A 26,044-nucleotide genomic window follows, 5' to 3' on the forward strand; every position below is an offset into this window, starting at 1 on the left:
GAAGCAGACATGATATAACTTGCAGTATCAGGTAACACAGTACAATTTGTCAGCAGCACAATACCTTTAGCCCACACCCCTGCGCAGTGTAGTCAGCACCAGCAGAGATATAGGAGAGATAAGGTGACTAAATCACAGAGAAAAATACGTAATACAGTATATCTTTGTGAAAATCCTATATTCAGGGGCCAACTTTCTCACTAGTCCCTGCACCTTACAAATCACACCCTCTGTATTATACACATTTTAGAAGTGTCACACCCAGGATTAGAAACCACAGCCTATTACACTGGAAGCAGACACCTCACTGATGAAGCTATTTGCTCCTGTATAGGAAATATGAGAATTTTAACTATATGAAGTTACTTCTCTGACAATTACACATAACTTCATATAGTTAGAATTCTCATGCTTCCTCTACAGGAGAAAATAGCTCCATCAGTAAAGTGTCTGCTGTTAGTGTAACAGGTCATGGGTTCTAATGCTGGGTATGACTGCTAAGAAATGTGTAATTTAAAATAAAAGACAATTAAATGTATAAATACAGTATATACATTTTTTTCCAGAACCCCCCCCCCCCCCCCCCACACACATATATTTATCTTGATATAGGAAATAGGGGGGCTCCAATATTTATCTTGCCTCCGGGCAACTGGGACGAACTTACACCACTGCCTGTATTGCCACAGTGTCCACCGCCAGCGCGCACGGCCCTCCTCCTACTGACCGAGCCGGATCGCGATAAAGACCGGGTCTTGCAAGCGTGACCCACTTACCACCTCCCGAAGCGCGGCCACGCGATCCCGGAGAGCCCCCGTCGTGTGTGCCTGACTAGAAGAAAACCGGAGCCTCCTGCTGTAGTTACCCGGCAACCAGGGCTCGGGAGTGTACAGCGCCGCTGGGGAGAGCTGGAGCTGCAGCCGTGAATGTCCACTGACATGTAACACTGCTGCTGCCCTTGAAGTCTTCACTTTTTTCCTCAGAAAAAAAGCTCTACTTAGGGCAGCCCCTCTGTTAAGTGCCTGCTACTGCAGCACCAACTACAAAACTGAGATCCTGTGCAGGGAGGCGGGGTGATATAGGAGGCGGTGCTATGCATTCTGGGAACAGTCAAAGCTTTGAGCCTGTTGGTGCGTCGGATCAAGATCCTACTCTACACCCCATTGTCCATTCCTTGTGGAGCCCAGTGTACCCCGCAGCAGAAAATTAGATAACAATCCGTGTAATGCCACATACGTTAGGATTAAGTGTCATGTACAGTAGGTACAGACCATACTTGCCTACTTATGATAAACTAGAATCAGGGAGATTATAGCAGGATGTGCCGCACAAAGCGTGGTGCGCCATCGAGGGGCATGTCAAAAGGCGTGTCTAGCGCCACAAGTGGGCGTGTCTATGCTTAAATGCTTGCTGTTGAAAGATATTTCTATATAACATTAGTACATACTTGCCTACTTTTGAAAAAGCATTTCAGGGAGATTGTGAAAGTAACACCTATCAGTGCGCATGTATACTTCTACATCTAAGAGGCATGTCATAAATGACTTACATTCAAATGTAAATGAGCCTCAAAGTCAGTAAGATCTACTTGTTGAAGAAAAGACACTGATATTTTCAGGATTTGTTCGTGTATTGTGTTTTACAAGAGGTTCCATATACTGTAAGTGGCCACGAAAAACCTTTTTTAAAATGCATGTAGCCATAGGGATCATTGTGCCTTATAACCAATGCAGAGAAATGGCACTGATGATCCCATGTGAATGTATGTATCTCTGATTTCTTTTTTCCCCTAAGAATATAACGGGATGTAGTTAAGTGACCAGCAGTCGGGAGACAGCCGGTCACTATACCGATGCCGGGATCCCGATCTTTGACAGCCCGACTGTCGGCACTATTCCCACTCGTGGGTGTCCACGACATCCATAGACAGGAAATAGAACCTGTGGCGAGCGCAGCGAGCCACCAAGCCCACTGCATGTCGAGCGCAGCGAGCCAGCAAGGGGCTTTGTTACACTCGCCCCCCCGCCCCCGTTGCCGGCAGTCTAAAGAACGGGATCCCGGCGTCGATATTGTGACCGTCGGGATCCTGCCGGTCTCCCGAACCCAACCCAATATAACAACTACATAATGGGGATAAGGTGCAATCAGGGCGATTGCTGCTCTATTCAGGGAGTCAGGGAGATTGCTGCTATTTCAGAGAGTCTCCTGCAGAATGAGGGAGGGTAGGCAACTATGGTAAAGACTCTCACTTTACTGATAATGTTAAGCATACTACCAAATACAATACTGAACATTTCTAATAATATTATGACATGACTATATTAGTCATAGTGGTAGTATAAAGAAGTAAGCCATTACAATCAAACTGTACTATGTACTTTGGTTATTATAAATGGCATATCAGTGGTCACTACTGTTATATTTCAGCTTGATTAGTCATAGTCCATAAAGGAAAAAAAAAAGGGGGGGGGGGGGTGAGGGCTGCATTGCACACCCTATTTCTAAGCATATTAAGGGGTGCTACCATGCTAAGGCTTCTAGTACGTACTATGCTGGAGAAAGAAAAATGCTGATGCACACTCTAAGCCCTAAGAACACTGACAATAAAAATAATTTTGATAAACCCTCACAATTAACATGGAGTGAAAGTGAAGTTCCTAGTACACATTTGCGCAAATATGTGGGCCCATGCACCACGTCCAGGTAGGGCCGGGCCGACGTATATGCGGGCTACGCAGCCGTGTTGAGCGCCAGGCAGTAGAGGGCGCTCTACAGCAGCGGTGGCCAGCAAGCGGCTCGCTCCGCTCCCGGCCACCGCTGCCCGGCGCGCACAGACGTCTCCGGCGGCAGTGACTATCTTAAATTCGGTGCCGGCCCGTGAGCCAATCGGAGCTCGCGGACTGGCAGCTAAGGCTCCTGATTGGCTGCCGGACCGCGAGCTCTGATTGGCTCACGGGCCGGCGGCGAATATAAGATAGACACCGCCGCTGGAGACTGAGGGGTAGGAAAGGCGCACGCTGCGCTCTCCTCCCCTCACAGCAGCAGGTGAGCAGCACTTTTTTTTTTTGGGGGGGGGGGGGAGGCACTGTGGGGACATGTGTATCAGCACTGGGGGCATATCTGGCACTGTGTAGGCATGTGTATCTGCACTGGGGGCATATCTGGCACTGTGGGGGCATGTGTATCAGCACTGGGGGCATATAACGCACTGTGGGGAAATGTGTTTCTGCACTGGGGGCATATCTGGCACTGTGGGGAAATGTGTATCTGCACTGGGGGCATATCTGGCACTTTTGCTGGCATAGTGATAAACACTTGGCTTTGTAATGAGCAATGGCTCATTACAAAGTACATGACCAGCCCCCTGCATGTAAATAGTTATCACTTATCAGAAGGACTGTTGGTATTATTTAGTGATCAACCTCATTAGGCATGTTATCATAGGCACCACTGGTATAATATAGGAACTTACATCCTCTGGTAACTAATTATATAGCTATGTAACTCTGTTTGTATGGACACAGCTAGTATAAAATGTGTACTAACTAACACACATGTAGTCACAGGGCTGGACTGGCCCACAGGGGCACAGGGGAAACCCCCGGTCAGAGCTGGATTAAGGCTTTGGGGGGTCTGGAGTACTTAAGACAGGGGGGTCCCTGAGGTATAAAATGAAAATGATAATACATATATGTGTGTGTGTGTGTGTGTGTGTGTGTGTGTGTGTGTGTGTGTGTGTGTGTGTGTATGTATGTATATATATATATATATATATATATATATAATATGTCAAATAGCTGACCCTGTTGCCCTCCGCAAATGTAGCTAGGCTACCACATGGATGCAGAAAAATGGCAGCAGTCAGGAAAAAAACGACATAAAGCAAACCTGGTAGTTTCACCAACATTTCAATGCCAGAAGTATTTTCGTCAGGGCTCTGTATATATGTGTGTATATATAGAGTAGAGTAAAGATACACTCGGCACTCCGCCAAATAAATGTAGACATCTTGCCCGGTGCCTTCCTTCTGAGTTTGATATAAGTATGGTATGTAGGCGGCACTCGTGGACTTAATTCAAATAAGAAACCCGGACACTCCTGGGTTGAATACAACGTTTCGGATTTATTATCCTTCGTCAGGTATATAACAAATGCAAGAAATCAAGCTTACCTTTATGCAGTTAAGAAACACCAAGTGAAAGTGAAAGTAAGTGCAAAAACACTCCCCATGCTGCTGCTGCTGACGTCATCACCAATAGACGGCGCCTGAGCAGTGACTGGGACAAAGTGAAAATGAAAGTGAAAGTAAAAACCGTTACCATGGTTACAATGATACATTGTACAAACGGACATTACTACAAATGATCTTACAGCAATACTACAAAAAATAGCAACATAACCATTATAAGAAACAATTAAAGGAAATCATTTCATTCAGTCCATGCGGGGAAACGGTATTCAAAAGATGTATCCATTTAATTTCTAACTGCAGAAGGATCTTTCCTCTATCACCCCCCCTGATATCTTCCTTGACATGGTCCAACATCATGTAGCGTAATGAGGAGAGACTGTGCTTGCAAGTTTTAAAATGTTTGGCAACAGGCTGATCTATGTTTTTCCCTTCCAATATCTGCTTAATGGCACTGCGGTGTTGTGCCATTCTTTCTTTGAACTGGCACACCGTTTTGCCTATGTAATATAAGCTGCAAGGGCACCTAATGCAGTAGATCACATATTTGCTGGTGCAAGTAAAAACATGTTTTAATTTGATCTGTTTACCACTATGTGGATGCCTGATATAATTGCCGGTGTCCAGATAGGTGCAAGTAGTGCAACCTAAGCACCTGTAGTTTCCTGGTTTTTTAGTCATGAAGTGTTTAGGATATGTGGGTGACATGTTAGCAATGTCAACATGTATCACATGGTCCCCGATGTTTTTACCCCTTGTATAACAAGGTAGTAACGCACTTTCAGACAATTCTGCAAGGTCTGGGTCTGCTTGGACTACTGGCCAAACCCTTTTAGCGGTACTGACAATGGTCTTAGTAGATACCGTGTAATTGTTGACCCAAATCATGGTAGTGTCTATTTTATTAGGTTTGGGACAGGTAATATTCTTTACTTTAGGTGCTTTGAGTGCCTTAATTTTAGCTGATTGTAAATCCTTGTTGCTGTACCCCCTTTCTAGAAATTTTTTAGTCATAAGTTCCATTTTATTCACCTCATCAACAGGATCACTGCAAATGCGGTGAACCCGTAAGAATTGCGAATAGGGGAGACCTCTTTTAAGGGAGCTCGGATGGTGGCTGGAGGCATGCAGCATATTGTTGCAATCAGTGGGTTTCTGGTAAATAGATGTACTGAAGTCAACACCACGTATTTTTACCTCTACATCTAAAAAATGTATGTTTTCCTTTTGAATGTTCCACGTAAACTTGATGTGTCTGTCCCTAGTGTTGGCCAGTGACATCATATTAGTGAATTCCTCCTCTGTGCCCCTCCATAGGAGGAACACGTCGTCTATATATCTTGTATATAGGGGTATGAGATTGGCCAGGTCCTGGTCATCAAAGAACAATTGGTGTTCAACTAGGAACATGAAAGCATTCGCGTAGGTTGGTGCGACACAAGATCCCATCGCACAACCCCGGGTCTGCAGGAAAAATTCATTGTTAAAAATAAAATAATTTCTCTCCAAAACCAACCTCAAAAGTTGCAAGAAAAAATCCACATTAGGACCAAGATAGAGGGTGTTATTGGTAATCAAACTTCGTACAGCCTCGAGTCCCCTGTCATGAGGAATACTAGTGTATAGGCTTACTACATCAATAGTGCCTAGCCAGCAGTCTTCAGGTATAACACCAAAAGATCTGAGTTTATGCAAAAACATTGTCGTGTCTTTCAGATATGTAGATTGATTCTGAACTACCGGCTGGAGGTAAAAGTCAAGATATTTGGATACTTGATAGTACAAGGAGTCCCTGGCAGACACAATGGGTCTGCCAGGTGGCTTCTCACTGTTTTTATGCAATTTGGGAAGCATATTGAATACGGGTACCCGTGGATAATTACAACACAAAGCATTCTTTACAGATTCAGTAATATGTCCAGCCTCAACCGCAGACAGCAAGACATCCTCAAGCTCCCTTAGATACATAGCAGTGGGATCAGCCTCTAGCTTGGTATACACATTATCATCACATAACTGTCTGTAAGCTTCATCTCTATAATCACATAAGTCTTGCACCACAATGCCCCCACCTTTATCGGCAGGGCGTATTGTTATGTCATTACAGGTCGCAAGATCACGCAATGCCTGCCATTCAGCAGGTGATAAATTCATGGTGCTAGTGACATTTTCTTTTTCACATAAATCAATACAATTAGTGACAGTTCTAGTGAAAGCTTTTATGGCTATGTTGGAAGAATAGGGGTCAAAGTTAGATTTTGGTTTAACAGGACATGCTGGTTTATCAATTTTAGTTAAAGGTTTATCAGAGTCATTTTTACTAAAGAATTCTTTCAGTCTCAGTTGCCTGTTAAGGCGACTCAGATCAACTTTGCTTTTGAGACTATTATGGGGGTTAGTCGGAACAAAATTCAAACCTTTACTCAACACCGCAGTCTCAATGTCAGTCAATGTGCGTGATGATAAATTATATATCATTTCTTTGTTGTTTTTGCAGCTCGCTTTGGTCTCCCTTTGGCATTGGCCGCCACGTCTGGTTCTTTGTCTTCTGCGCCGTCCTCCTTTGCTCTCGTTTTTACCCCTAAAGGGGAACGACCTCTGGAATTGGTGCGACTGGTGCTTGGTAGTTCTGCTTCACTGTGAGAAGTTCCACTGGAGGTGTCAGTATCTTGAGATGATCGTCCAGATTGTTTATTAAATTTATTGAACCTCCTGCGGTATGGTCTCCGTCCGCCCGGTTGCGGATTCGCCCAGTAGTATACCCGGTTGTGTGTATATATATATATATATATATATATATATATATGTGTACTAAATGTATATAGGTGTGTGTATATTGTGACAAGAACACTGGGATAGTGTTTGAGGGCAGGTATGTTTGTCCCAGGTTCTTGTCTTACATGTTTTAGAAAATGAAAACTTCTAGGAAAAATGCTTTTGTTTTGTCAGAACCTTTTCAGTTTGCTGTAAAAGCTGGGTAAAGGCTCTGAGAGAGAGATAAGGCGAGTTCTAGACATTGGGCCCAGTTCGGGTCTTTGGCCTCACAGAGGGCTAATCAGGCTTTCAGCTGTGTAAGAGTGTTATAGGGCTGCTAGCCTGATTAGTATGGGCAGACTGCCTGGGAAGACTGGAGGGATCTGTGTGAGAGAAACACGCTTCTGGATACAAGTGAGCTATACAGTGTTTACTGGAGAACCCTGTGTTTTTGTTTAGTGATAGTTAGGAACATCTTGTGTTTAGTTAGTGCCGGACAGGCAAGGTATTTTCTTTTGGTGTTTGTTTTATTTTCTGTTTCAATAAAACTGGCCGGGGCCAGTTGTACCAGAAACTGGACTTGTGTTGTTTCTCAGCTGCTGCGTGCTGCCATATTCCCCAGGAAGAGGCGCCTTGCACCCCTACAGTGTTACAACTTGGTGGAGAATGCGAGCATGCCGCTCTGCGCATAAGTGAAAGCAGCAGCTTTATGAGGCCTGCAGAACACATGGTTTATGCAGATACAGCCCAGTGTGAAGTTGCTGAGACTCACCCCGAGGGTTTGATATATGCCCTGGGTGAAAGCAGCTACAAAGCCGCCTGAAAAATCTGTCGACATGGAGGAACTGCTTAAAGCCCTGCTGCAAGCTACAGCGGCACAGCAGGAGGCCATCAGACAGCAGCAGGTGGCAATGGAGGAAAATTGGAGGCAACAGCGTCAGGATAGAGAGGCCTTAGCAGAAGTGGTGCAGAGACTTGCAGCTCGGGTTGGAGATGTGGCTGTCAGTGCTCCGACCAGCTCTAGTTCTATATGGGTCTGTCTGCTGGCACCTTTTTTGTCAGGTGAGCCCCAAAATACTTTGATTTAAGCCCTGCTGAGGCTCGGGACTATGATAAACTAAAGACTGAGATCCTGACCCGCCTGGGAGTCACGCTGTCAGTACGAGCATAACGGGTGCACCGTTGGGTGTACGCCATGGAGAAGCCTCCGCGCTCCCAGATGCACGACCTTATTCAGCTAACAAAAAAATGGCTACAGCCAGAGACATTAACTGGTCCCCAGATGGTTGAAAGAGTCGTCATGGACCGCTACTTGAGGTCTTTGCCCATGGTCCTGCGCAAGTGGGTGAGCCATGGAAACCCGGGTACTGCTGACCAATTAGTGGACATGGTAGAGCGGTATTTGGCAGCAGAGGAACTACTGATGACCACCCAGCAACCCATAGATCCTCGACAGCGCCCTTCAGTAAAGACTGGTAAGACTGTTCCGTGGGAAAACGTTGCTGGGCGGTTAAGAGAACGCAAGGCTGGAGAGACTGTAAACACTGGCCCTGGAGACAGGCCAATGGGGCTAGAACGGTCTATGTTGCCCAAACGGGTTGATAATGTTTTAGATGTGGTATGCCAGGTCATGTTATTGCCAATTGCCCAGTCATGCAAGAACCCATGCAATGTGATGCTGCCTTTGAATGTCGCAGAATGTCTTTCTTTGCTAGGTTAGCCTGTACTGTGGTACCTTCACCTGAGCTTGAAAAACAAATGTGTGATGTGTTCTTAGAGGGTAACCGGGCAGAGGCCTTGCTAGATTCAGGAAGTTTAGTTACCCTCGTGAAAGCTGGGTTAGTGAACCCCTTAAAGGTCCAGCAAATACCTATTGGGGTAACTTGCATACATGGGGATACCCAATATTATGTCACTGCTGAAGTGAATATAGAAACTTGTTGTGGGTCAGCAATGGTTAAAGTAGGACTGGTCCCCACCTTGGTGCATAAGGCCATAATAGGGAGGGATTTTCCTCATTTTTGGAAACTGTGGGAATCACGTTTATCAACAGATGTGAGAAGTGAAGAGCCAGTTGGTAATACCGGTGATTGTATGGATGTACGTGTGTCTTCGGAACTTTCTGACCCTTTGCCTTTTGCCAGTTTGGCTGGGGAAGTGACAGACGGGGAGTCCAGTGAGGACCGTCTTGCTGGGAACAGAGACATAGTGGTTAGAAACGAAAGTGTGCCTGACCTGGAGGTAAAAAAGGATCTGTTTGCATCTGAACAGTTAAAGGATCCTACCTTGATAAAGGCTAGAGAGAATGTTAAGATTGTTAATGGGGAGCCTGTGGTACCAGGTGACAGGGTTACGTATCCCCACATGGCCATCTGTAATGAGCTCTTGTACCACATTGTCAAAAAGGGTGAGGATGTGGTGGAACAGCTGGTAGTTCCCCAGCCTTATCGGAGAACGGTACTAGATTTAGCTCATAGTCACGTTACCGCAGGACATTTAGGGGCAGAAAAAAACACTGAAAGAGTTTTACAAAGGTTCTATTGGCCAGGGGTTTATAAAGAAGTGTCTGAATATTGTTCTTCCTGTCCTGAATGCCAGTATCATGCCCCTAGACCCCATTTTAGGAGCCCACTAGTTCCCATGCCTATTATAGAGGTCCCGTTTGACAGAATAGCCATGGATCTCGTGGGGCCCTTGTTAAAGTCTGCTCGGGGCCATCAGTATATCCTGGTAATTATGGACTATGCCACTCGATATCCTGAGGCTGTCCCTTTACGCACTATCACAACCAAGGCGATAGCTAGGGAGCTGGTGCAGGTATTTAGTAGAGTGGGAATACCAAAAGAAATTTTGACTGACCAAGGTACTCCATTTATGTCAAGGATCATGAAAGAATTGTGCAAATTATTTAAGGTCACTCACCTCAGGACGTCCATCTACCATCCCCAAACTGACGGGTTGGTGGAAAGGTTTAATAAAACATTAAAAAGTATGTTAAAAAAGGTTGTTGAGAGAGATGGGAAAAACTGGGATTGTTTGTTGCCCTACTTGTTAATGGCCATCAGAGAAGTTCCTCAGTCCTCTACGGGGTTTTCTCCATTTGATTTGTTGTATGGTAGACACCCCAGAGGGCTGTTGGACATTGCCAAAGAGACGTGGGAAGGACAGCCCACTCCTTATAGGAGCGTTATTGAACATGTAACACAAATGCAGGATAGGATTGCAGCCGTGGTACCTGTTGTCAGAGAGCACATGGAACAGACCCAAAGTGCTCAACAGAGGGTCTATAACCGGAGTGCCAAGATACGGGAATTTGCTCCTGGAGATAGAGTTCTTGTTTTGGTACCCACTGTGGAAAGCAAATTCCTAACTAAATGGCAGGGTCCATTTGAGATTAGGGAAAAAGTGAATGAGGTTAATTACAAAGTATACCAGCCGGGAAAGAGAAAACCCGAACAGATCTACCATGTTAACTTAATCAAACCCTGGAAAGATAGGTTGTCTCTGTCAGCAGAGCCTTGCCCTTCGGTGTCTTCACCCCGGTTACTTCCCGCAGTGAAGGTGTCAGAGACATTATCAGCTGATCAGAACAATCAGGTTAAAGAATTTCTCATCCAAAATAGGGAGATATTTTCAGAGCTGCCTGGCCGAACGACCATAATAAAACATGACATTGTCACAGAACCAGGGGTCAGGGTTCATTTAAAGCCATATAGGATTCCTGAAGCTCAGCGAGAAGCTATTTCTAAAGAAGTTAAAACCATGTTAGAACTTGGAGTCATAGAGGAGTCTAACAGTGAGTGGTCCAGTCCCATAGTGCTCATCCCGAAGCCCGACGGTAGCATACGCTTCTGTAATGACTTTCGTAAGTTAAATGAGGTGTCCAAGTTTGACGCATACCCCATGCCCCGTGTGGATGAGCTTGTAGAAAGGCTGGGAACAGCCAGGTTTCTCACCACATTGGACCTGACCAAAGGTTACTGGCAAATACCTTTATCTGATAGCGCCAAAGAAAAAACAGCCTTCTCGGTTCCGGAGGGGCTGTACCAGTATAAGATGTTACCCTTTGGGTTGCATGGGGCTCCAGCAACCTTTCAACGGGCGATGGATAAAATTTTGAGGCCCCATAGAAAATATGCAGCTGCCTATTTGGATGATGTGGTAATTCACAGTACAGACTGGGGGTCCCATTTGGTTAAAGTACAAGCAGTACTGGACTCAATCAGAGAGGCAGGGTTAACTGCTAACCCAAAGAAGTGCTGCCTCGCAATGGAGGAGGTCAAATACTTGGGCTTCACCATAGGCAGAGGTCTGATTAGGCCCCAATTGAATAAAATTGATGCTATTCAAAACTGGCCTCGTCCAGTGAATAAAAAACAGGTAAGGGCTTTTTTGGGAATTACTGGGTACTATAGACGGTTTATTCCCAATTTTGCGACTACAGCGGTGCCGTTGTCAGACCTTACCAAAGGGAAGCAGTCAAATATGGTGAAATGGAACCCTGATGCAGAAAAAGCGTTCCAAGCATTAAAAGTGGCTTTGTGTTCACAACCGGTGTTGATAACACCAGATTTTTCAAAAGAATTTGTGGTACAGACAGATGCCTCAGAGGTAGGGATAGGTGCTGTGCTGTCCCAAACCAGAGATGGGGACGAACACCCTATCATTTATTTGAGTAGGAAACTCAATGAGCATGAAAAAAGGTATGCCATTGTGGAAAAGGAGGCTTTGGCCATTAAGTGGGCACTAGATACCTTGAGATATTACCTCTTGGGTAGACAATTCAGACTAGTGACAGACCATGCCCCTTTAAAATGGATGTATGTAAATAGAGGCAAGAATGCTCGTGTAACTAGATGGTTTCTAGCGTTGCAGGACTTTAAGTTTACGGTCGAACATAGACCGGGAACACAATTGGCCAACGCAGATGCATTGTCTCGCATCTTCTATTTGGGGGCTACAAGTGTTCCGGCCCCTAGGTCGAAACAGGGGAGGGGGATATGTGACAAGAACACTGGGATAGTGTTTGAGGGCAGGTATGTTTGTCCCAGGTTCTTGTCTTACATGTTTTAGAAAATGCAATGGGAGAGGACAGAAGGCTCTTGTGTGGGCGCACTCTTAAATGAAAAACAAATAGAAAAATTTTTTTATAAATGTTTTAGAAGTATTACAGAGAATAATATTAATATATAACTTTTATTGATAAGGTTAAAACAAGATAAACTTCCCACAGATCCTGAGAATCAACGGCGATTCTTGGGGAATTAAAAAATGTCCTGGTCTCTTAAATCGTAAGAGTATGGAAAGGGTTGTAGACATGGAGTAGTCATACCCCCATTTCCCCTGACCAGTACAGTAATACTGTATTAATGGAACCGGGGGTTTTTAAGTCACAACACAGTTTCAATACAATTTAGGCTAAGACTGGCTAGAATGGTAATCAGTAGTCACCACTCAAGGAATTATGCACCTAAGTGTTAATAGCATGCCCTGGCCCTATTTGTGGGCAGGAATTATATGCAAAAGGTAATGGTCAGTTGATATTGAAAGTATTAGAGCAAAGAGAAAATAAAGAGAAAAAATAGAAAAAATGTGGTGATACTGCTGTTGGTGTGTGTTGGTCACATAAGAGCGGAAATTAATTCCTGACCTACCACACCAGGTATTCACAGGCAGTCACCTCTCCTGATACTAACCTGGCCCAACGCTGTTTGGCTTCCAAGATCGGACGAGATCGGGCACTGACAGCGTGGTATGGTCGTAGGGATTTATGTGTACACCAATGAGAGTGCACCTATGTAGGGAATTGAAAATGAAAAAAAGAATAATAGGAAAGGAAATTGCAGATAAGATCAGTACGTGAAAATATGTGGATCTGCTTTCCACGTTAGACCCGGTATAGAAGATTCCACTGGTGTGGTATTCTATCCCGAGAATCGTGAATGAGAGTCCACGAAAAATTGGTGAACACAGATTAGGAAGATGTGAGATTATTATCTGCGACAGAGTAATGCAAAGGTTAAGCTGTCATTCGGAGGTATACACAATTCAGGTGGGGCTGAGCCCAATGACCGACCTCCGACGGTCTGACACGTATGAAAATTATAACTTTAGGCAGGTAATGGTTTTATAACCCCCAAAGAATAAAATGGACATACACATAAGTACACAAATTGCAAACTGGAAGAGTAAGCTGTATTGGGTATTGTAACCCGGTACCGGCAGCATATAACAAGCTGCTAGATGTACTGTACCATGCACATTGGTAGTGTCGATAAGATATTATATCACTTCAAAATTGGCAACGATAAGAGGTATATAATATATATAAGCAGACCTAATCTGGTGTGAGTAATATACCCCTGATGGGGAAAGCTATATGAGTTAAAGTACCTAGTTATTATACCACAAAGATTGAAATAATTGGTATGCTGCACAGTACAAGACTAAGATCCTGTTGCAACAATACAGAGTAATATTTGCAGATTGATGAGACTTAAACAGTATGTCCCTGTCAATAGGGGGAAATGTCCGAGCAGATAATGAGTAAACTGACCAAAACTATGGCTGGCAAACAACAGAAGAGTTTGGGTGACTAACAGAATAGCCCTAGATACAAAGAGGCTAAGTGATGGCTGGTCTCACGGAAAAAGTCCTTACAATAAGGATAATCTGAGTAATAAGAAGGAGCTTACGAATCTCTACGGGGAACTCCATCCACACAGTCACATCATGGCGCTATTCTAACGGATCTGATCTAAGTCACTGGAGATTCGTAAGCTCCTTCTTATTACTCAGATTATCCTTATTGTAAGGACTTTTTCCGTGAGACCAGCCATCACTTAGCCTCTTTGTATCTAGGGCTATTCTGTTAGTCACCCAAACTCTTCTGTTGTTTGCCAGCCATAGTTTTGGTCAGTTTACTCATTATCTGCTCGGACATTTCCCCCTATTGACAGGGACATACTGTTTAAGTCTCATCAATCTGCAAATATTACTCTGTATTGTTGCAACAGGATCTTAGTCTTGTACTGTGCAGCATACCAATTATTTCAATCTTTGTGGTATAATAACTAGGTACTTTAACTCATATAGCTTTCCCCATCAGGGGTATATTACTCACACCAGATTAGGTCTGCTTATATATATTATATACCTCTTATCGTTGCCAATTTTGAAGTGATATAATATCTTATCGACACTACCAATGTGCATGGTACAGTACATCTAGCAGCTTGTTATATGCTGCCGGTACCGGGTTACAATACCCAATACAGCTTACTCTTCCAGTTTGCAATTTGTGTACTTATGTGTATGTCCATTTTATTCTTTGGGGGTTATAAAACCATTACCTGCCTAAAGTTATAATTTTCATACGTGTCAGACCGTCGGAGGTCGGTCATTGGGCTCAGCCCCACCTGAATTGTGTATACCTCCGAATGACAGCTTAACCTTTGCATTACTCTGTCGCAGATAATAATCTCACATCTTCCTAATCTGTGTTCACCAATTTTTCGTGGACTCTCATTCACGATTCTCGGGATAGAATACCACACCAGTGGAATCTTCTATACCGGGTCTAACGTGGAAAGCAGATCCACATATTTTCACGTACTGATCTTATCTGCAATTTCCTTTCCTATTATTCTTTTTTTCATTTTCAATTCCCTACATAGGTGCACTCTCATTGGTGTACACATAAATCCCTACGACCATACCACGCTGTCAGTGCCCGATCTCGTCCGATCTTGGAAGCCAAACAGCGTTGGGCCAGGTTAGTATCAGGAGAGGTGACTGCCTGTGAATACCTGGTGTGGTAGGTCAGGAATTAATTTCCGCTCTTATGTGACCAACACACACCAACAGCAGTATCACCACATTTTTTCTATTTTTTCTATTTTTTCTCTTTATTTTCTCTTTGCTCTAATACTTTCAATATCAACTGACCATTACCTTTTGCATATAATTCCTGCCCACAAATAGGGCCAGGGCATGCTATTAACACTTAGGTGCATAATTCCTTGAGTGGTGACTACTGATTACCATTCTAGCCAGTCTTAGCCTAAATTGTATTGAAACTGTGTTGTGACTTAAAAACCCCCGGTTCCATTAATACAGTATTACTGTACTGGTCAGGGGAAATGGGGGTATGACTACTCCATGTCTACAACCCTTTCCATACTCTTACGATTTAAGAGACCAGGACATTTTTTAATTCCCCAAGAATCGCCGTTGATTCTCAGGATCTGTGGGAAGTTTATCTTGTTTTAACCTTATCAATAAAAGTTATATATTAATATTATTCTCTGTAATACTTCTAAAACATTTATAAAAAAATTTTTCTATTTGTTTTTCATTTAAGAGTGCGCCCACACAAGAGCCTTCTGTCCTCTCCCATTGCATAAGTCTACACGCTTCTGGCTCTGGGTGCACCACCAACAAGGACTGTTTATTATTGATAACATATACTGTTATCTCCCTATTTAGGGCAATACACTGTCCAATTTTGGTTTTTCCTCTGCTATCTTTCTTGAAAATTGTATTTAATTTAACCTGTGCCCGATCGCCCCCTGTCTACATGTTTTAGAAAATGAAAACTTCTAGGAAAAATGCTTTTGTTTTGTCAGAACCTTTTCAGTTTGCTGTAAAAGCTGGGTAAAGGCTCTGAGAGAGAGATAAGGCGAGTTCTAGACATTGGGCCCAGTTCGGGTCTTTGGCCTCACAGAGGGCTAATCGGGCTTTCAGCTGTGTAAGAGTGTTATAGGGCTGCTAGCCTGATTAGTATGGGCAGACTGCCTGGGAAGACTGGAGGGATCTGTGTGAGAGAAACACGCTTCTGGATACAAGTGAGCTATACAGTGTTTACTGGAGAACCCTGTGTTTTTGTTTAGTGATAGTTAGGAACATCTTGTGTTTAGTTAGTGCCGGACAGGCAAGGTATTTTCTTTTGGTGTTTGTTTTATTTTCTGTTTCAATAAAACTGGCCGGGGCCAGTTGTACCAGAAACTGGACTTGTGTTGTTTCTCAGCTGCCGCGTGCTGCCATATTCCCCAGGAAGAGGCGCCTTGCACCCCTACAGTGTTACAACTTATATATATATATATATATATATATATATACACTGCTCAAAAAAATAAAGGGAACACTAAAATAACACATCCTAGATCTGAATGAAAGAAAAATTCTTATTAAATACTTTGTTCTTTACATAGTTGAATGTGCTGACAACAAAATCACACAAAAATTATCAATGGAAATCAAATTTATTAACCCATGGAGGTCTGGATTTGGAGTCACCCACAAAATTAAAGTGGAAAAACACACTACAGGCTGATCCAACTTTGATGTAATGTCCTTAAAACAAGTCAAAATGAGGCTCAGTAGTGTGTGTGGCCTCCACGTGCCTGTATGACCTCCCTACAACCCACACAAGTGGCTCAGGTAGTGCAGCTCATCCAGGATGGCACATCAATGCGAGCTGTGGCAAAAAGTTTGCTGTGTCTGTCCACTTAGTGTCCAGAGCATGGAGGCGCTACCAGGAGACAGGCCAGTACATCAGGAGATGTGGAGGAGGCCGTAGGAGGGCAACAACCCAGCAGCAGGACCGCTACCTCCGCCTTTGTGCAAGGAGGAACAGGGGGAGCACTGCCAGAGCCCTGCAAAATGACCTCCAGCAAGCCACAAATGTGCATATGTCTAGTCAAACGATCAGAAACAGACTCCATGAGGGTGGTTTGAGGGCCCGACGCCCACAGGTGGAGGTTGTGCTTACAGCCCAACACCGTGCAGGATGTTTGGCATTTGCCAGAGAACACCAAGATTGGCAAATTCGCCACTGGCGCCCTGTGCTCTTCACAGATGAAAGCAGGTACTCACTGAGCACATGTGACAGACGTGACAGAGTCTGGAGATGCCAAGGAGAACGTTCTGCTGCTTGCAACATCCTCCAGCATGACCGGTTTGGCAGTGGGTCAGTAATGGTGTGGGGTGGCATTTCTTTGGGGGGGCCGCACAGCCCTCCATGTGCTCGCCAGAGGTAGCCTGACTGCCATTAGGTACTGAGATGAGATCCTCAGACCCCTTGTGAGACCATATGCTGGTGTGGTTGGCCCTGGGTTCCTCCTAATGCAAGATAATGCTAGACCTCATGTGGCTGGAGTGTGTCAGCAGTTCCTGCAAGACGAAGGCATTGATGCTATGGACTAGTCCGCCCGTTCCCCAGACCTGAATCCAATTGAGCACATCTGGGACATCATGTCTCGCTCCATCCACCAATGCCACGTTGCACCACAGACTGTCCAGGAGTTGGCGGATACTTTAGTCCAGGTCTGGGAGGAGATCCCTCAGGAGACCATCCACCAGCTCATCAGGAGCATGCCCAGGCGTTGTAGGGAGCTCATACAGGCACGAGAAGGCCACAGACACTACTGAGCCTCATTTTGACTTGTTTTAAGGACATTACATCAAAGTTGGATCAGCCTGTAGTGTGTTTTTCCACTTTAATTTTGAGGGTGACTCCAAATCCAGACATCTATGGGTTAATAAATTTGATTTCCATTGATAATTTTTGTGTGATTTTGTTGTCAGCACATTCAACTATGTAAAGAACAAAGTATTTCATAAGAATATTTCATTCATTCAGATCTAGGATGTGTTATTTTAGTGTTCCCTTTATTTTTTTGAGCAGTGTGTATATGTGTGTGTGTGTGTGTGTGTGTGTGGGTGTGTGTGTGTGTGGGTGTGTGTGTGTGTGTGTGTATATGTATGTATGTATGTATGTATGTATATATAATTTTTTATTTTTTTTCCAGGGATGGGCACTCCAAACTGCACTGGTGCCCTCACTTAATTCCTAAACCAAATATTGAGTCCAGGAGTGCCGTCTCTGTCATTTTGCATATTGATTGGGGTCTGCTGGCCCCTAGGAGGGCACCCTGGAAAGTTATCATTGGCTTACAAGGGAGTGCCGGTTTGTGGATTGTGTGTGCGTGTGTGTATAGTGTGTGTGTGTGTGTGTGTATATATATATATATATATATATATATATATATATAAAATGATCCAGAATCTAAAATGTAAATACATCCAGTCTTACTTTTTATACTCTGCTGGCAGGCAACTGTGGCACTGCTTTCTTTTTTCCAGAAGCAAACACAGGCTACACTGGGAGAGTCCAAAAGCATCCCTCTTTATTGTTCCCTGCAGCCTGCGGGTCGAGCCAATGACTGAGCCGCAGGCTGCTGCTTCTCCCGTTATTGGACAGCTGAGTCGTCACCCAGCTGTTCTTCCTGTACTGTACTTTAACTGGACAGCTGAGCCGTCGCTCAGCTTGCCTGCGTCGCTTGTACTGTCTGTATGCTGCGCCGGTGCTTGGTAGTAGTGTCTGCAGCGCCGCTGATTGGAGTGGTAAGAAGGATCTGAACTGTGGTGGGAGTGCAGGGGGCCCTTTCACAAAGGGGGTCTGGGGTCCTTACCCCCAGGCCCCCCCCCTTAATTTGGCTCTGCCCCCGGTGGGGCTCACTACCTGTGGGTCACCATCTCCTCTGTGGATCAAGTTCCAAACTATTTTAAATGTATGTGATTTCTGCTTGATGATTCCTGCAAACTATAACTCTTGATCTGTATTCACACCAATGTATAATTTAGCAGTGTATGTAATTGTATTTGTATAATATTAGTATTTGCTTATAGCTGATATTATCTCTTGTATAGATGTTGGTCAGTGGAGTGGAGTTTATTAGCATACATGGACTGGTGTTTACTTAACACAGGGTAATATAAGCCCTTTGATTAGATGTCCAATTGGCTTCAGCTGAAGCCTTTGTAAATTAGAACTAGTATATGTTAGCATTCAGTTATGGGGCAGTTGTCTGCGGGGCAGTTGTCACAGTTTAGAAATATACGAAGTTTGGAAATTACAAAATTAGGAAATTTTAAAAAGAACAGTTAAACTAACAGTTGAACAAACATTGAAAAACATTGGAAAGCAGGTAAATCTACCATTTAACTAACAATTTCCATAAGCATTTTCCTATCTATACTTTTCTCTTTAAAACACCATGCTCCACAAACTGTTTTTCCTCATAGCACTTCATGGTATCCTCTATAAAATGACATCGTCCTTCACTATTCCTGTTATGTGTCGCTCTGTACACATTGCAGCCTCATTAATCCACTCCCCTCTTATTAACACTCATGAGCTTTTAACCTATCTATGTACACTAACTGTCACATCCTCTACCTGTCACCATAAGAAACTATCACACACCTCCCTCAACTATACCTATCTCTCTCTTCTTCTGTTTCTACTAGCTGGTGACATATCCCCAAATCCAGGTCCCATCCACATACCACGCTCACATTCAGCTGATTCACAGCGGAATATAAAACCAACAAACCTTATCAACATCACATGTCTCCCATCTACCTCCAAGTCACTAAAATGTGCTTTATGGAATGCACGCTCTGTTTGCAACAAATTAACAGCTATTCATGACCTTTTCATAGCAAAAAAATTCAATATGCTAGCCATAACAGAAACATGGCTCACACAATCAGACACTGCCTCCCCTGCAGCACTGTCACATGGTGGCCTCCACTTCACACACACCCCCAGGCCTGGTAACATTAAAGGAGGTGGTGTTGGAATATTACTGTCCAAATCTTACACGCACATCGTTTTACCACCTGTTCCCTCACTCACATTTACATCCTTTGAAGTACACTCTATTAGGATTTTCACCCCTTTCTCTCTGCGTGTTGCAGCTATCTATCGCCCACCTGGGCAACCCAAAAAGTTTCTGGAAGATTTTTCTGCTTGGCTCCCTCACTTTCTATCCTCTGACATCTCCACCATCATTATGGGCGATTTCAATCTCTCTATTGACAGTCCACAATCTCCCCATGCCTCTAAACTACTCTCTCTAACCTCCTCTCTTGGCCTCTCCCAATGGACTGACTCCCATACTCATCAGGAGGGCCACTGCCTTGATCTTGTATTCACCAGACTATGCTCTGTTTCTGAACTCACTAACACTCCTTTCCCTCTCTCAGATCACAACCTTATCACCTGCATGCTCTCCTCCATTACTTCAAACTCAATGTCCCTAAAGTCTACAAGGACACCTCTTACCCGCAGAAATATTAACGCTATTAATTTTCAACAACTATCTACCTCTCTGCAACCACTGCTCTCACCAATTTCTACATTCACCTCTCCAGAGACTGCTGTGTCACACCTTAACCAAACTCTAGAAACAGCACTTGATGAAGTGGCTCCAGCTACCCATCACACTCCACGTAGACTTAGATGTCAACCGTGGCACTCTAAATACACTAGACACTTACAAAAACTGTCACGTAAAGTTGAACGCCAGTGGCGTAAATCTCGTAGTTCAAGTGACTTTCTCACATATAAGACCACCTACCACTCTTATCATAATGCTCTGGACACTGCCAAACAAACATATTTTTAATCTCTCATCTTTGCTCAAGCCTCTAACCCCAAGCGAGTTTTTAATACATTTAAATCACTTCTTGTCCCTCCCTCACCTAACCCACCAGCCACTGTCAGTGCGCAAGATCTTGCTTCCTATTTCAAGGACAAGATTGACAAGATCCGAAATGAAATGGTATGCTCTTCCACAGCAAGTGACCTGCTCAATTCCCTGCCTGAACCCTCTAACACCTTCTCTTCCTTTGATCCTACAAATGAAGATGAAGTATCTGCACTCTTTTCATCTGCCTACTCTAATACCTCTTCCCTTGACTCTATACCCTCACAAATTAGTAAAGCTCTGTCTACTGTGCTCATCCCAACCTTAACGAAAATCTGTAATCTCTCCCTGTCTACTGGTATCTTTCCTTCTCTATACAAGCATGCAATGCATTCTGAAAAAACAAAACTCTGACCTGAACTTTTTTCTCTAACTACCGTCCCATCTCTCAGCTCCCATGCCCCTCCAAGCTACTTGAGAGACTTGCCTACACTCGCCTCACACACTTTCTTAACTCACACAGCCTACTGGACCCACTTCAGTCAGGATTTCGTGCCCAACACTCCACAGAGACAGCACTGACTAAGGTAGTGAATGATTTGGTCACTGCTAAATCTAAAGGACATTACTCTCTACTTATTCTCCTTGATCTCTCTGCTGCTTTTGACACTGTTGACCACTCTCTTCTCATACAAACACTACAATCCCTAGGTATTCAGGACACAGCCCTTTCTTGGTTCTCATCCTACCTATCTAATCGCTCCTTCAGTGTTCGTTTCTCTGATTCCACCTCTCCTTCGCTACCTCTCTCAGTTGGAGTACCGTAAGGCTCAGTCCTAGGTCCTCTGCTTTTCTCTATCTATACCATATCTCTTGGCAAACTAATCAACTCTTTCGGATTTCAGTACCATCTGTATGCGGATGATACTCAAATCTACCTTTCCTCCCCTGATTTGTCACCATCTGTATTGGGCCGTGTCACTGAATGCCTTTCTGCCATTTCATCTTGGATGACATCTCGCCACCTCAAACTTAATATTTCCAAAACAGAATTAATTATTTTTCCACCGGCCAATAGTAGTTTCCAACCTGATATCTCTATCACTGTTGAGAACTCGGCAATCACCCCTACCCCACAAACTCGCTGCCTAGGTGTCATTCTTGACTCTGAACTGTCCTTTGTTACCCACATTCAATCTGTCTCAAGATCATGTTACATACATCTAAGAAACATATCCAAAATACGACCATATCTTACACAAGACACAGCAAAAACTCTAATCCATGCTCTCATTATCTCCCGCATTGATTATTGTAATAGTCTCCTGACCGGTCTTCCCAAACATAGGCTCTCACCACTACAATCCATTTTAATGCAGCTGCGAGGCTAATCTTCCTTGCCAGACGTTCATCGTCTGCAGATCCGCTCTGTCAGTCCCTCCATTGGTTACCGGTATTCTACCGTATTAAATATAAAATACTTTTACTCACATACAAGGCTATTAACCAAACTGCACCAACATACATCTCTTCACTCATCTCAAAATATCTCCCTACCCGACCTCTCCGCTCTGCACAAGATCTACGTCTCTCATCCACACGCATTACTTGTTCACACTCAAAATTACAGGACTTTATCCGGGCTTCACCCACTCTGTGGAATGCCCTCCCACGCACAGTAAGACTCGCCTCTAGTCTCCAAAACCTTTAAATGTTCCCTGAAAACTCACCTCTTCAGACAAGCCTATCAAATTCCAGACCCACCCACATAACCTTCAATGCTTCCCTATCTAATTACATCCTCTGTAGAGTATTCATAACATCACATATCTTGTCTTTCTTTAGTCTCACACCCTCCTGACACTTGGCCAACTTTGTGGGGTATCATCATACAACCCATTAAGAACCTAGCAATCCGGTGGACCATTATGCAATAGGTAGCATCTATCCTTGTGTATCTATGCCTATTTCCCTATAGATTGTAAGCTTGCGAGCAGGGCCTTCCTACCTCTGTCTGTCTGTTTTTACCCAGTTTTGTTCTATTACTGTTTTTCTAATTGTAAAGCGCAACTGAATATGCTGCGCTATATAAGAAACTGTTAATAATAATAATAATAATAATAATAATAATAATGCACGAATTATACATATCTATCACTATAGTGCACAAGAGTATGGTGTATTTTTTCTACAGTACATTCCTGTTATTAATCTAGTACATTATCATGTACTGTATGTACTAGCAGTGTTTACTACATGTTAATACTGAGGGGCGCAGACTATGCATTCACTAATGGTTATCCAAACCTCTGTGGTGGTTGACCACACCCATAAGCATGGTCCCTTACGACTGCATTCCCCCGGTAGGCCTTCAAGCCCCAGTCCGACACTGTTTAGTCATATGAACAATACCAATGTTAAATAGTCATAAATGTAAACTTCTAGCACTGGGGCAATGGGATGCAGTTATAATGCCGACGGGCGGAATCCCGGCATTCAGTAACCTGACACCGGAACCCCAACAGGTGACATATTACCGGCCGTTGGAATGCAAGCACCTGCCAATAATTCCCAGTTGGTTGGTGGATCCTTGCCACCAACCGAGCATAGCGAGCACATTGAGCCTGCAAGGGGACTCGCTGCCGGTATACCATCAGATGGGATGCCGCTGTCGGTATACTGACAGTCGGCATCCCATCAGCTGGTATATCATCCCCATTCCAGGGCAATATGCCAGAGGAGAGGTCAAATAGCTACTCTGCTCGTCATTAATATAGCTTACTGTCACAATGTACACAATAATAAAGTTAAGAATATACATAGAGACTGTAAAAATCGATACTAGTGAACAGAGGGCTGAATTTGTAGAACTCCACAGAAGCTAAAAGAGAAAATGGCAGGGAGGAAGGCAAACTGTTCTGTATGTTCACTATAGAAAAAGTACTTTAGGAATAATTTGTGCGCAATAATTCAGCAGCTGGTAATGTCTCAATAATCCTGGAGGTTTCCTTCACCCCTCACCAACACAGTGCACAACAGAAAAAATATTGGAAAATGAGACTTAACTAGCGCTTCTATTCACTTCCGTTTATCCTTGAATTTCATGAATCTCCGTCACTCACAGGTGAATACCATGTGGACAAAGATAAAAGTGTGTATAGTTAAATACCGTTTTAATAGCACAACATATACAACACACATCAATAAAACAAATAATTAAAATTCATCAGATATTGCACAGATCCCTTCAAACAGCAAAAAAGGACAGGCTAATTACCAGATCACTCAGAACTGTGGCTAAACAGTTCTAAAAGCGCATGGGAGATGGTATTTAGGGATTTTCTGGACTTTGAACCTTGACAAATTCAGACTTTGAACCTTGACAAAGACCCCAGCTAGGGGTGGAAACTAGAGATGAGCGGGTTCGGTTCCTCGGAATCCGAACCCGCCCGAACTTCAGCTTTTTTTACACGGATCCGAGCGACTCGGATCTTCCCGCCTTGCTCGGTTAACCCGAGCGCGCCCGAACGTCATCATGACGCTGTCGGATTCTCGCGAGGCTCGGATTCTATCGCGAGACTCGGATTCTATATAAGGAGCCGCGCGTCGCCGCCATTTTCACACGTGCATTGAGATTGATAGGGAGAGGACGTGGCTGGCGTCCTCTCCATTTAGATTAGAAGAGAGAGAGTGAGATTGAGACAGAGACACTTGATTTACTGGAGCTTAGGAGTACTAGAGAGTGCAGAGTTTACTAGTGACTGACCAGTGACCACTGACCAGTGACCACCAGTGCAGTTTTATTTAATATAATCCGTTCTCTGCCTGAAAAAAACGATACACAGTGACTCAGTCACATACCATATCTGTGCTCAGCCCAGTGTGCTGCATCATCTATGTATAATATCTGACTGTGCTCACACAGCTTAATTGTGGGGGAGACTGGGGAGGGGTGGTCTTCTGTTTGCCGGCGGTCGGGCTCCCGGCGCTCAGTATACCGGCGCCGGGAGCCCGACAGCCGGAATACCGACAGCCGGAATACCGACAATTATTTTCCCTCGTGGGGGTCCACGACCCCCATAGAGGGAGAATAAAATAGTGTGGCGCGCGTAGCGCGCCACCGTGCCCGTAGCGTGGCGAGCGCAGCGAGCCCGCAAGGGGCTCATTTGCGCTCGCCAAGCTGTCGGTAAGCCGGCGGTCGGGCTCCCGGCGCCGGGATGCTGGTCGCCGGGAGCCCGACCGCCGGCCAGCCGTAGTGAACCCACTGGGGAGCAGTTATAGGTTATAGCAGGAGCCAGGAGTACATATTATTAAAATTAAACAGTGCACACTTTTGCTGCAGGAGTGCCACTGCCAGTGTGACTGACCAGTGACCTGACCACACTGACCACCAGTATAGTATACTATATTGTGATTGCCTGAAAAAGTTAAACACTCGTCGTGTGACTTGTGTGGTGTTTTTTTATTCTATAAAAAACTCATTCTGCTGACAGACAGTGTCCAGCAGGTCCGTCATTATATAATATATACCTGTCCGGCTGTAGTAGTGATATATATATATTTTTTATATCATTATTTATCATCCAGTCGCAGCAGACACAGTACGGTAGTTCACGGCTGTAGCTACCTCTGTGTCGGCACTCGGCAGTCCATCCATAATTGTATACCACCTACCCGTGGTTTTTTTTTTCTTTCTTCTTTATACATACTACATCTCATTATCATCCAGTCTATATTAGCAGCAGACACAGTACAGTACGGTAGTCCACGGCTGTAGCTACCTCTGTGTCGGCACTCGGCAGTCCATCCATAATTGTATACCACCTACCCGTGGTTTTTTTTTTCTTCTTTATACATACTACATCTCATTATCATCCAGTCTATATTAGCAGCAGACACAGTACAGTACGGTAGTCCACGGCTGTAGCTACCTCTGTGTCGGCACTCGGCAGTCCATCCATAATTGTATACCACCTACCCGTGGTTTTTTTTTCTTTCTTCTTTATACATACTACATCTCATTATCAACCAGTCTATATTAGCAGCAGACACAGTACAGTACGGTAGTCCACGGCTGTAGCTACCTCTGTGTCGGCACTCGGCAGTCCGTCCATAATTGTATACCACCTACCCGTGGTTTTTTTTTCTTTCTTCTTTATACATACTACATCTCATTATCATCCAGTCTATATTAGCAGCAGACACAGTACAGTACAGTAGTCCACGGCTGTAGCTACCTCTGTGTCGGCACTCGGCAGTCCGTCCATAATTGTATACCACCTACCCGTGGTTTTTTTCTTCTTTATACATACTACATCTCATTATCATCCAGTCTATATTAGCAGCAGACACAGTACAGTACGGTAGTCCACGGCTGTAGCTACCTCTGTGTCGGCACTCGGCAGTCCATCCATAATTGTATACCACCTACCCGTGGTTTTTTTTTCTTTCTTCTTTATACATACTACATCTCATTATCAACCAGTCTATATTAGCAGCAGACACAGTACAGTACGGTAGTCCATGGCTGTAGCTACCTCTGTGTCGGCACTCGGCAGTCCGTCCATAATTGTATATCACCTACCCGTGGTTTTTTTTTCTTTCT

The 26,044-nt window shown here is 44.2% G+C and overlaps 1 long non-coding RNA gene and 2 pseudogenes across 1 annotated transcript in view; 2 read left to right on the top strand and 1 right to left on the bottom strand.

The window, feature by feature from the left end:
* LOC134927870 (uncharacterized) overlaps window positions 1-26,044 on the top strand; it is a 259,760-nt gene that overhangs the window by 21,319 nt on the left and 212,397 nt on the right. The window lies entirely within an intron of this gene.
* LOC134931414 (5S ribosomal RNA) lies at window positions 12,591-12,709 on the bottom strand (annotated as a pseudogene).
* Window positions 14,648-14,766, top strand: LOC134931415 (5S ribosomal RNA; annotated as a pseudogene).

Source organism: Pseudophryne corroboree, chromosome 5 (genome assembly GCF_028390025.1).
Source record: "Pseudophryne corroboree isolate aPseCor3 chromosome 5, aPseCor3.hap2, whole genome shotgun sequence".
Lineage (NCBI taxonomy): Eukaryota > Metazoa > Chordata > Amphibia > Anura > Myobatrachidae > Pseudophryne > Pseudophryne corroboree.